Source organism: Metopolophium dirhodum, chromosome 1, assembly GCF_019925205.1.
Source record: "Metopolophium dirhodum isolate CAU chromosome 1, ASM1992520v1, whole genome shotgun sequence".
NCBI lineage: Eukaryota > Metazoa > Arthropoda > Insecta > Hemiptera > Aphididae > Metopolophium > Metopolophium dirhodum.
In genome coordinates this window covers 138,825,334-138,839,254 of record NC_083560.1, presented here as the reverse complement: position 1 = coordinate 138,839,254, position 13,921 = coordinate 138,825,334, and the positions used below count along the sequence as shown (strand labels likewise).

General features: G+C 40.4%; 1 pseudogene; it reads right to left on the bottom strand.

Moving 5' to 3' along the window:
• Positions 1-8,367: 8,367 nt before the first annotated feature.
• Positions 8,368-11,946, bottom strand: LOC132932731 (myb/SANT-like DNA-binding domain-containing protein 3; annotated as a pseudogene).
• Between the last annotated feature and the right edge of the window lie 1,975 nt (positions 11,947-13,921).

Below are 13,921 nucleotides of genomic sequence, written 5' to 3'. Positions count from 1 at the left end.
CGACTGAAATTATGTACACCAAATGCTATTGTGAATTTATGGTTGGGATGGGGGTTGGGTGGGGGGTGTTTTGGGCGCTGCGGTGTTCGCGCGTTTTAGGCAGGACACGTGAATTTTGCGTGCTGGCTGTTGGTCTGTGGTGAACACACCTTTGCCTACGCGTATGTATAGCTTTACCGGTCCCCACCATTCCGGTGCGAAGCCGGCGTGAAATTTTTTGTGCGCGTTTGACAGGTGGTGTTTATTTTTTTTATCCGTGGTACTTCCGGTACTGTGCGCTGGGTCGTCCGTTGTCATGTTGTGCGCCGTGTCTCGTGTGTTGAGGTCATTGGCCTGCCATGTAACGAGCATAGCGTGTGTGATTATGGGACCACTAGTGGTGTTAGCCGGGTCCGTCGTGGCTAACAGATTGTCGGTCGGTGAGCTAGTAGCTGTGGTGAGTGGTGAGGTGGGTACTCCTACTAGTCGTTCCTCGTCTACCGGTGGCCCGGTGGTTGGGTTAGGGGATAGCATGTCCGGCGCATCGTTCTGTACGCCGGGCACATGTGTGGTTTTGTAGTCCAGGTTAGCCAGCTGTAGTACCCACCTGGTTAACTTGGAATTTGTGTTTTTGGCTCGGTGGAGCCATGTGAGTGCCGAGTTGTCGGTGAATAGGTCAAAGCGGCGGGCCTCTAGGTATGGTCTAAACTTGTCGGTTGCCCAGATTATCGCGAGGCACTCGCGTTCTACCGCGGCGTACCTTGTTTGCGTATCACTAAACTTTTTGCTTGCGTTGGCGATTATCCGCCTTTCGTCCGGGCTGTCACCCCGTTGGAAAAGGACGGCACCTGCTCCTATTTCGCTAGCATCGGTTTGTAGGCGAAACGGTTTTCCGTAATCCGGCGTCGACAGTTTTGGCGAATCGTACAGGACGCGTTTTATTTTGGTAAATGCGGCCTGTTCGGTTTCGGTCCACGACCATTTGGTCCCCTTTTTAAGTCTATTCGTTAGGGGTGCTATGGTGTCCGCGTAGTTGTCGACAAACTGGCTGTACCAGTTGCAAACGCCCAGGAACTTCCGGGCATACGTAAACTGCGCCCAAATGACCTTTTTTTTTGTAAACTGCGCCCAAATTTTTATCCATGTTAAAAGGTACTTCAACTTATAAGCTGTGCGCCGTTTGTAAAATATATAAAACTTTTGAATTATTAAAGTCACTATGATTGTGTACTTTTGCAATTATATCACAGAAATTATATTGTTGTCTATAAATACCAACACGTCATTGAATAGTTATTGCAGTAATACGGCATATACTGATGGCTTATCAATCACTACATCCGGCATGGGGCTACTTAGTACATATCGTATTCAGTTTAATCAGTGAAGTCACGATGGCCGAACAATTTGTTTCGCAGCGCGAAAAAAGCTTGAAAATAATTGAAAAATTTAAATTTCGGAAAACTAATCGGCCTCTGAGTTATATATATTTAACTAAATAGTATAAATGTACCCTTTAAATACCAAAATTCTAAGACAAAAAATAAACGCAAGACGTTACAACATTTTGTACTCTTTAAGATTATATATTTTTTTTAATTTTTAATTTTATTCTATTAATTATTTATGCTATAATATGGCTGTAACGAATCAAATATATTAAAGATTGTAATTTTAGATAAGTTATTCTGTAATTTTGTTTAATTTGGCAAAAATATAGCTATTCAGTTTTTAAAAGTTTAGCCGGACGCAGTTTACATATTATGTAACATATGTCACCTTTTTACATTTGATAAAACTCGAGCGCAGTTTACATATCACCTTTTTACTCACGATAAGAACTCGGGCGCCGTTTACATGTATGATTTCGTGTTTACCTGTACGTTGGGCGCAGTTTACAATCGCCGGAACTTCCGTAGGTCCCTCAGTTTGGTTGGTGGGGGGTAGTTTATGATGCCCTCTAGTTTCTCCGGTTGTTTGTCTATTCCTTCGGAGGTGACTAGGTGTCCGAGAAAAGAAATTTCGGTGGCTCCGAATTTACACTTTTCGGGGTTGCATGTGAGCCCGTGTCTCTGTAGGCGTTCTAGAACTTTGTCCAAGTGGCACTGGTGTTGGTCCACAGTGTTCGAAAACACCACTATATTATAGTCTAGATATACGCGAACGAACTCGTCCAGGTATCCCCTCAGGACTTCGTCCATTAATCGCACGAAGGTCATGGGGCTGTTTTTGAGGCCGAAGGGGAGGACTCGGAATTGGTATAGGCCCCGACGCGTCCGGAATGCTGTGTGTTTTCGCGCGTTTTGGTTAAGTGGGACCTGCCAGTAACCCGACTTAAGGTCCAGGACGCTGAATACTTTTGCGCCTCTCATCTGACGTATCAGCGTATGAGGTCGGGCATTGGGTAAGCGTCGGACTCAGTGATATCATTGAGCCGCCTATAATCAATGCATAGTCGGGGTAAGCCGTCTTTCTTTTTTGGTAGGACGATGGGTGCGGCCCACGGGGATGTGCTTTGTTCTACCAGTCCCTGCTCTTCCATGTCCCGTATCATGGTGTCGATTGTGGCCTGTTTTACCGGTGTGTAAGGATATGGTTTGAGTGCTATAGGTGTTTGGTTTTTGAGAAGGATGTCGTGTTCAATTAACCTGGTGCGTCCTACCCTACCGTTGAATACGTCCGGATAGTTGCGTACTTCGGCGAGTTTCGCGCGTGTGTGGTGGTCACCGTTTATTGTTAATTTGTCGACATCTAGTGCTGGGGTTGGGGTGGGTGTCCGCCCTTTCCAGCACGCTGTTGTTCTCCTATCTGAACCTAAATGGATAGTGCTCGTTCTGTAGTCCCAGGTGACTTCGTTTTGTACGAGAAAGTCGTGACCTAGGAGCATGTCGCAGTACAAATTTTCCAGAATGGCTGCGTTGAAGGTGACCGTGAGGTCTCCGATTCTGGCTACGAATGTGGAGGTACCACTCGTCATTGTGGTATGTCCGTCCGCCATTCGTACCTGAGTTGATTGTCCGTGAGGGGGTGTGCCATATTTATGTGCTATGTTCGGGCTTACATATGATTTTTGTGCTTGTGAGTCGAGTAGAGCTGTTACGGAGCCTGACCTAAATTCGAGTTCGACCGCGGGGGTCGGAATTTTGTCGGGGCGTACACGTTTAGCGTTATTCGACGGTGGTTGTGATGTATAGCTGGGTAACTGGTTCTTAACCGCGTTACCGGTACTATGGGGAGCGGTTTGCACCGCCATTACCAGAGCATCCGTTTCGGTTACCTGTGCTATGGGTGTGTACCGTATGAGTACGTGTTAATTCCGTGATAGGGGTCGTTGTGTGTGGTGATGATGACCTGCTACTTAACGGAATTTTAATGTTTTTGATGGGTGATATATCTGATGACGCCGAGTTTATCGATGCGCGTTTGATAGTTATATCCCCGTCTATATTGCCGAGCGTTGTGTGTGGTGGCGTGGTTGTGTGTGTGTGTGTGTTTGAGGCGGCGGCGTGGACAATTGTCCGTCGACTCATTTCCCGTTTCCCGAACGCGGCGTGTTCCCGGGCAGTCACTGTTCCAGCGAGGACCTCCACAGTACCTGCACGGGTTGGGCGGTTGCGGTTTACCTGCAGTACCGTCCCGTGTACGCGGTTGTTGCGTCGGTTGGGGCGGGCGGGTGTAGGTATATGTTTTGTACGCCGGTTTCGGCTGTTGTTGTGTGGGCGTTTCGTCTGGTGTGTATTCCAGGATTCCAGCTACCCGGCGGAGGTCTCCGAAAGTCGCTGGTCTCTGCAATCGTATATGCGTGCGGTATTCGTTGCGCGTTAGACCGGCTATCGTACCGACTAGCTGTGTTTCAGATAGCCCGGTATTGACGCGGCGTGCGAGTTTATTTTTTTGTGTCACGAACTCCATAAGCGATTGCGTTGGTGTTTGTCTGACGGATACTATCTCGGCCCGCAGACGTGACCGTATATCCACGTTGTCGAATTTTTCTAAAAATTCGGCGCGGAACTCATCCCAGCTGCTGCGTGACAATATTAGTCCAGGCCGACCTATCTATACGCGTTTGGTACAATATCGATTCCGCTTTGTGTATAAATCGTACTGGGTCCTCGGGCGTTGTTCCGAGGAACTCCGGCAGCGAATGTTTCGCTGCACATACGTCATCGTATGGTATCAACGTCGATTGTTGTGACGCATATATGTGTGTGGAGGAGGGGGCATGGTATAAATTTGGTGTGTCATCGAAACGTACCGAACGGTCGGCGTGCTGGTTACCCGCGGACGACGGTTCGCGTGCCGCGGAGTACCTCGTACCGTATTCCGTGTTGTTCGATAGCACTGTGTGGTGGGGGAGGGTCGGTGGTGTCCCTTCCGGTTGGTGTTCCGGTGCTTGGCGTGCCATACCCATTTCCAGGCATCGCATTGTCTCTGCAATGCAACGTTGGTCGTCGCCAAAGCGGGCCATGCAGTCCTCGAGCATGGTCAGTCGCGATTCCAGACTGTGCCCATGCGCCGATTTTTCCGCCGCTTGCCGTACTTCCTTAATTATGGAACGACTCGCTTGGATCATGTCCATAGCCTGTTGGTGTGTGGGTGTGGGTGGTTTATTGGTGGTGAAGTTCGGTAGTTGAGCGGGTGATGATTCGACCGGTTGGTTTTCCCTTTGTCCGGCTTCAAGCATCTGACCTGTTGGCGGGTTATTTCCGGTATGCCCGGCGGGTTCCATAGGCGGAAACCGGACTTCGTTGGCCTGTAGGTTCAGGTCCGTGAAATGTTGTATCAACCAGATTTCAAGATCAACCTTCGCGCCCGTATCCGACAACTCGCGCTGCCTGCATTCGTAGCGCAACTCCACGGCGGTCAACTCATTAATATATTTTCCCGGCATGACGTCCGATTGTTTTTCCGGTGTTGTTTACGGGAAAATAAAAAATATGGCTGTTGTCGGTGGAAAGGTCGTCGCGTTCCTTCGATCAGCTGTGTTAACCGTTTATCGGTGTTTATTTGCGTACGGAATGTAGGTCAGTGGGTTGTTATTGTTTTGTTATTGCGCTTGTCGGGCGATCACAGTAACCGGTTTTCGCAGAGTGTTGTCACGGATGCGCGTGTGTGCGTTATCCGGCCCACTACTGTGATTAAGGGAGACGGCGGCTGTCGCTTTGAGCGGCGGCGGCGGCAGTCCGATTATGTGGTATTTCTGTCCCGGGTAATCGCGTGTTGACGTTATCGGCGGTGGGGCTGGGCGGTGGTGGTGTGGCCCTCTCGCGCTCTTGCGTTCCTACCTACCTACGTCGTGTGTGTGTGGACTTTGGAGCGTCGCGCGTGGTGTAGACGGTGCGTCCGTAAATCGGGCGGCGCGGCTGGTCGTTACGTCCTTATGTAATATATTACGTGACGCCGGTTTTTCCGTTTTCGCCAGCTAACCACGTTTTTGTCGGATCGCGTCGGGAACTTTTTTCCAAGTCGCGCAACGGGGAGGGTATATGATGGTGGTAGTAAGGGGTAAGTTAATAAGTTTTCACTTACCGGTGATTCCTGTACGGGGAGCCAGTTGATGCGGTCCTGTGGGGAGCCGCGAGGATGAGGTGGTGACGGGTCTGCTGACCAACTGAACCAAAAAAAAAAGAAAACGACACCACGATTGATTGACTGCGCGTTTATTTGTAGCGTAAACGCAAAAAAAAAAAAAACCAAACAATAGTGAGAACAACAAAGAGAACAGATTGTAGGCACACTTAAGTACTGTACTCAAAAAAAAAAACAATTAAAATGGGTGATGCGACTGCCGGATGCAAGTCGACCGTGTCGTATCGGTCGTCAAAAAACTAGTGACATTACAATCCGGTTCACCCAACGGCCGGCAGACGGTTCACGGCGCGGGTGTCGCGCGCCGGCGTCGTCCGTCGTCGATTGGCGGTTTGTTTGAGAAGCGTTGCGGGGCTTTCCGCGTAAAAGGCTTTATCATATAGTCATACTCCCCCCCCCCCCCAAACTGCCGGTGTTGTCAAAGGGTGTGTGTGGAGGGTGGTTGTGGTAGACACCTGTCCGTGGGTACGCTTTTCCAGCTGTGTTCAGCGGACGTGGCCCTGGTGGTGTCTAGTCATGTTTGGGACGTGGGGGGACTGAAGTACATGAGGCTGACCTCCATGTCTTCAGTGCCAGCCATGCCTGCGTCCGTCTTACCTAACAGGTTCGCCTCCTCTTCCGGGGATATTTCCATATCCGCGGTTTGAGGGGTCGCGGCTGTTAGTTGTTCCGCGGTTCCGGTTGTGTTTGTCACTTCCGGCACCGTGACCACAGTGAGGTTCGGTGTCGCAGGCTCTGGCTTTGACGGGGCGGGGGCTGGTGTTGACGCTGGTTTTTCCAGGCGGTGTTGCTGGGGCGTCTGCTTCGCCTTGTAGTCCTGTACTTTAAGTACTGTACTCAAAAAAAAAACAATTAAAATGGGTGATGTGACTGCCGGGTGCAAGTCGACTGTGTCGTATCGGTCGTCAAAAAACTGGTGACATTACAATCCGGTTCACCCAACGGCCGGCAGACGGTTCACGGCGCGGGTGTCACGCGCCGGCGTCGTCCGTCGTCGATTGGCGGTTTGTTTGAGAAGCGTTGCGCGGCTTTCCGCGTAAAAGGCTATTTGAATTCAAACAGCTATTACGCGGGACCGCGTCATCCGTTACGATTATTATTATCAAAATCACTGTATCCTCCACGATTAACATTTTTATTGAATTTATTGTATCCGTTACTATGACTATTTCGATTATTAAAATTATTATTCCTGCCGTTTTGATTCATATGCCCGTTATTACTGCGGTAAAATGTATTATTTTTACCATTATTATTCTGTTGCTTTGTGTTATCCCCATTTACACCCTGATTTTCGTTTTTACTAAAATTTTTGACTTTCCGCATTATTCTGCAAATTTTCTATACTCATCCTAGAATTATATTCGATTTCTTCGTCAAGAGCCATTTGTATACACTCCTCCAAAGACTTAGGACTTCTTGCTTTCAGTACTATATATTAGTGATTTGGTAACCCCGTCATAAATATAATCATTGCCTGTTTTTTCGTTTGGTTTTTCACTACAGTTTCCTCAGCTTTGTTCAACCCTATGGTACTAGCTGCACATAATTTGTAATATAATTCTTCAATTCTATTCGCGAATTTCGCTACGCTTTCCCCTTCTGCCATACGTGCCGTATTTAAACCTATTGATAAAGCCCTTTCCGAAATTTTATGCTCGAATGCCCCTTGTAAAATTGATTTTATTGCTTCCCAAGAATCTAATGTGCGATATTTAGTTACTTCCAAAGCATTTCCCGCTAATTTAGAAGTTATAATTTTTAACAATAGCTGTTTGTCTATCTCTGCAATATCGTTGAGTGCTATCTCGCATGTATTTATAAATTCTGCTACGTCCTTTTTACCCGTGCAAATTGGAATCATCGAAACTGCTTTATCTAAAATAGGGTGACCATACGTCCTGTTTTTTACAGGATTGTCCTTTATTTCAGCGTTGTGTCCTGTTGTCCTGACAAACTTCTTTCAGGACGCTTTTTGTCCTGTTTTTTTGATCAAACAAAATGAATGAAATTGAAAACGAAACTTACGAAAGTAATGAATAATGATTATAATTGTAATCTTGTAATTGTCTGAATTTATCAGTATGGGGTATGACGGTATGTCTACGAGTTATAGGAGCTTATCGGAGTTATCGGATTTACCGTTATCTGACTATGCTTTCGATTCTATCTATTATTATATTTATATCACTGAAAATACGTTTTGTGAATACGGCGAATAGCGAATATCTATTAGTTGGGTTCCAACAATCGTTGAGTGTTGTCGACTTGTTGATAATCGTTAATATAATATTTTACAATTTTAGGAAAGTAATCTATTAAAATGCCTAAGCGAAGGTGCGTATTTACTCCCAGTACTTATTCCAGGAACTAACGCGTCGGTAGAAAGAGTATTTTCAATTACAAATGTTTTATGGACAGATGAGAAAAATCGATTTCTTGTGGACACAATTAGATCGATAATAATCGTAAAACAACATTTTAAAAATGTTTCATGTACAGAATTTCATACATTTCTTTTAGAACATCCACAATTATTAAAACTAATTACTTCTTCAGAAAAATATGAAAAATCAAATAGTGAAGACATCTCTGAACAATCGTCATCAAAATGAATTAAGAGGTTTTTTAAAAAAGTAAAGTACATGAATTTAATCTTATACAGTGTTATTAAAAATTATGTTTAAATTATAAAATATATATTATATAATATAGATATATATATATTAAGTATAAATAAAAAAAAATTAAATTATTGTTAATTTTGTCCTGTATTTTTTTTTTTTAAATATGGTCACCCTAATCTAAATCCATCTTATATTTTGCGTTCGTTACTCTTTTCCTAGTTATTTGTTCTAATTGAACGTGCTTTACACCTGGATCAAATCTAGAACCTGATCTACCTGATAATGTTTGTTTTGATTGAGTTAATTGCTTAGTTTATAAAGTTGCAGGTAGCAAGACCGTTGGTAGAGGATTTCTTTAGGTAGAGTTGATAAATAATTAGACTGGTTGAAAGTAAAGTTGTTTATTGAACTGTTATGCACAAATACTCTAAGTCTAATTTGACAAGTTGTTGCGTTGTCTTTCGTGAAGGTGCTCGCCTGTACTGTGGTGTTACACGTCTAATCTACAGGCCGTTTCGGGTCTGGTTTTATAGGGCCTCCTGCTCTCCTACTTCCCCCTAGTCTATCGACTTATCTGTGGATTTCACAGGACGTTGTTCAATTAATCATTGATACATTCCCACGCCTGGTTATTCCGAGAATCGTGTTCTGTTATCTTGTTTGCAATATATGTTATACGCCATCCGTTACTATTTAGATACTATGCATTACATATATATATATACATATACATATGTATATTCCATAACAATATTTAATTGTTATATTCATACATTTATGATTTATGATTAAGGTGAGATTGTAGTACCTATTGTAATGAGATAACAAGATTCGCATTGCCATTCGGTATTTCACAGGACATTTAATAAAATATTTGAATGCATAATTATGTCATTTAATGGGAATAAGTCTTGTGTCTGGGATATAGAAATAAGGTCTTGTGTTATGTTTCCAGATTGCTCAAGAGCAATTCCATCGCTCTCATAGTATTTTACAATACGTGTTTTTCACTTCCACAATTTGAGGTTGAACTAATATTTCATTTATTTCTGGTGTACTGTCATTAAAATTTTTTTTCAGGGCCTCCTCCAGTTTCCATGTGTTCTTTCCTTTCTCTTGCAAATCCTTTTCTACTTTTGGCTTTTTCAACCTCCCAAAAACGGCGAAGACATTTTGAGTCTCTCTGGTAAACAAACTATATCTCATGTAGGTACGCATTTACAACTTATTTTTACTTTAGTATATTAAAATCTATTTACATCAGTACTGCGAAAACAATTTTACTAGAAGTTTATGATTTGAAGATTGTAACTAGGTAGTTACAATAAAAAAATTTGTAACATCATAATAATTGGTTGAATACACCAGTAAATCAAATTAATTATGGAAGTTACAAACAGAAATATTTATTTTATATTACATTAAACAAGAAGGTATAGTATATAATATACCTAATTTGCCTGTATAGTATAATTCATATACGTACTTACTTTGTTAGGTTAGGTTAGTGAGTGTTGAAATTAACAGCAATTCTTTTCCAAACTGAGTTTTTGTCCCTGTTGCTAAACTTATCTGTTTTTTTGCATTCAATTATGCCCCTTTCTTTTGATATGCAGTGTAATATTATTGATTTTTCCTCTTCAGAAATATTAGGAAAAAGAAAAGTAGATTACAATATTAAAAAAATTACAATATTTGTTTAAATAGATTTACAATTTGATTTATATTAAAACTATATTTTGTTGATAAGGTTGTCTTTGGTGATGAATTCGATAGTTTTTAAAGTGTGTTCTTCATTTAGAGCTTCTTTGATGTTGGGTGGTAGGTTGAGCAGAGTGCGGGTTGGTTCGTGTACTGGGCATTCTTCAAAAATGTGTCTTATGGTGATACGGGTTTGACATGTGTTGCATATAGGGGGTTGATCTTTACTGATGAGGAAGGAGTGTGTGAGAAAGGTGTGACCGATTCTAATGCGAGTGATGGCAATATTTTGACGTCGGTTGAGGTCCGGAGGTGTAGACCACTGTTTCACAGAACATTTTATGTGTTTAAGTTTGTTGGTAGGCGGAATGGAGTCCCAGTGGTGTTGCCATGACAAAAGGATTTTATTTTTGACGGACGTAAAAATATCGTAGGATGATATTTTGTCAATGGTACTGTTGAGTTGAATATTAGAGGCGAGTGAGGATGCTTCATCGGCCGTTTCATTGCCTTTAATTCCTACATGGGAGGGTACCCACATAAATTCGAAGGTTTTCTGGGTGTTGATTAGCTCAGATTGTGTAATTTGAGTTATTTCACTACTAGGCCATGGGTTTTTTAGTGCTGTTAGGACGCTGAGGGAATCGCTGATAATCAAAAAGTTATTTGTTTGAAGCGCATTCGCTAGTTTAATTGCTTCGAGTATTGCATAGTTTTCGGCAGTGAATATGTTTGTTATTGTGGGAAGCTTGTGTTTAATGATCGTTTGATTATGAACAACTGCGAAGCCGACACCGTTTTCAGACTTTGAGGCATCCGTGTAGATTAGAGAGTGATTAGGGAAACGAGATTGGATAATTTCGTGAAAGTGAGATGTTATAATTTTGTGGCTTATCTCATGTTTACAGAGTGTGAGTAAGTCTGTTGATAATTTTATGTTCCATAGCCAGGGAGGGTTTTTTTGAAAGGTGATTTTTTCTTCGACGGAGGTGTGAATATTCATTTTATTGCATAAGTTGGAGTAGATATCTTGTATTGTTGTAAGTTTTTTTTTGACATTGTCATTGATGACTGGGTTGTGGTTTTTGAGGAGGGGTATATGGCTTATGTGGTTGGGAGTGGTTTTCCGTTTGATACAGTGTAGGAGAGTGGTCTTGTCTCTTATGAGTTGAAGGGGTATTTCTCCTGCATAGCATAATATACTTTCTGTGGGGCTTGTTCTGAAAGCGCCGATCGAGAGACGAATTCCTTCGTGATGTATGGGGTCTAGTGTTTTGAGATGTCTTGGCTTGGCTGTATTGTAGATTGGAGATCCGTAATTGATTTGTGATAGAATTAATGTTTTATATATGTTTAACAAAGACTTTTTATCTGCTCCCCATGTATGGTTGGCGAGAGTTTTTATAACATTCAATTTGGCTTTGCATGCAACTTTTATCTGTTTAAGATGCGTAATCCAGTTTAACTTATTATCAAAAATCAGTCCTAGTATACGGAGTGATTTATGAAAGGGGATTTGAGTGTTTTTAAGGTAAAGGATGGTGTCTATATTGAGATTGAATTGTATGCCTTTGCTTTTTTGTGGAGAAAAAATGAATCCAGATTTATTTGCCCATTCTTGTAGAGTGTGGAGTGCGTTTTGAAGTATTTCTCGGGTAGTATTTATGTTGGTGCCACTGCAGTATATGTAGCAATCATCGGCGAAGATTAAGTGTTTGGTGGGTTTTTGGACTTGGAGAAATATGTCATGTATGGCTATAAGAAACAAGGTTACGCTGAGGACTGATCCTTGGGGGAGGCCGTTTTCAGTAGGGTACAAGTTGGATAAATGTTGGCTAATAACCTTTGAAGTTGAAGCCTGTAAACTTTAAATAAAAAAAAAAAAAAAATATTAGGAGCACGGGCGCTCGTTTATTTTTTTCTGAATTGCTCGTCATTATATAAAATATTTTTATTAAATTAGAAAACAAAATGAATTATATAAATTTGAATTACGAATAATAGTAATACTATTATTCGTTATCTTATCAATTTTCACTAATGTGAACATAATAACCCTGATAACAATGGTTATTATAACATAAACTTTTACATAGCTATTGAATACATAAATATTGTCTATGCGAGACACAACTTATGTGGGACATAATAATAGTTATGGGTTACATAAAAATGTTAACGGCCACTTAGCTAAAGGTCACTTAAGCAACTATATGTGACACATAACAACAGGACTATGCATACGGGCATTAGTCTAATTTGACAAGTTGTTGCGTTGTTTTTCGTGAAGGTGCTCGCCTGTACTGTGGTGTTACACGTCTAATCTACAGGCCGTTTCGGGTCTGGTTTTATAGGGCCTCCTGCTCTCCTACTTCCCCCTAGTTTATCGACTTATCTGTGGATTTCACAGGACGTTGTTCAATTAATCATTGATACATTCCCACGCCTGGTTATTCCGAGAATCGTGTTCTGTTATCGTGTTTGCAATATATGTTATACGCCATCCGTTACTATTTAGATACTATGCATTACATACATATATATATACATATACATATGTATATTCCATAACAATATTTAGTTGTTATATTCATACGTTTATGCTTAAGATGAGATTGTAGTACCTATTGTAATGAGATAACAAGATTCGCATTGCCCTCTCGGTATCTTCCCATAGGTTTTCTAATCAGATATATGACTTTGATTTATCTAGTCGAATTTCTAAGTGCTATTGTTTATCTAGTTTTTATGTTGCCAAATGTAGCCGAAAGCGAAACGAGCACAATAATATATTATGCGCATTATTGGGTTCGTTACAGTGTTATACACTGACGCGCATCATAAATACAAAATACAAAATTGTTACTTTACTGTTCACTTTTAAATCATAGGTAAGTAAGAATTCAAATACATAATTTATACCTAATAATATTTAAATATGCATTTTTATTTTATTCAATATTTAATCATGGTATTTAATTTAAAACTAGTTAATTATATAATGATTATTATCAATTTGTCGTACATCATTTATTTTGTTAGTTATTTGCAGAAAATGTATTCATTTTTAAAATATATCTATTCAATTTGTTATATATATTTCAAATGTATATTTTTAACCGTTAAGAAATTAAAAATTTAATAATGATAGTAACTTTTAAACTTTACTGGGCCACCTTTTTTTTTGAAAATCATCTATTTCAATGATTTAAAAATGATGACATCAAAAAAAAAATTGGGGCAAATCGATATTTTTTGTTATACGACAGTATTAAAATTGTGTATTTTATATAGGTACCGTTCCACATTTTACAACATTTTCTATATTTTATCGCTCTTTGCTAATAAATTGTCAAGCATTAAAAAAATAAAAATCATTGAGAAAAAATAAAATTTCTCTTCTATTACTAATTATTAGTAATTATTAAATACCATTATTATATTAATTTTACTGTGATAGAAATGAGGACAATTAGGTATTTAATTTATTTTTCCTTAAATTTAGATAAAAAATAATTATGAAAACAAAATCAAAAATTTGGTTATATTTTAAAAAACACCCAAATCAAGGGCTTTGTAAAAAATGCAGCGAAAAAAAAAAACAGCAAAGGCGGTAACACAAGAAATTTAAAATCACATCTGCGTTACAAACATCCAAATTTGTATTCAGAATATTTGAAAATTGATGGGTAAGCACTGAACTTACATACATAAATACTTTATATATCAATCTTTAATAAAACTAATATTATCTTAAATGTATTATTTGAATCATTTTTAAAGAAATAGTACAATTACTACATCTGAAGAACTGCAAGAGTACAATATTGATGATCCTGTTTTAATTAATCTTCAAAGCAATTTGGCGTCGGATAGTCAGGGCAGTCAGGCATCAATCTCTAAAGGTATAATGATACCTATATATAGATTATCTATACATTCAGTTGTAAATTCGTAGCTAGCTAAAATTATTTTTATCTAAGTATATGTAATAAGTAGGGCTAGAAAGTTGTGCATATCGTTCT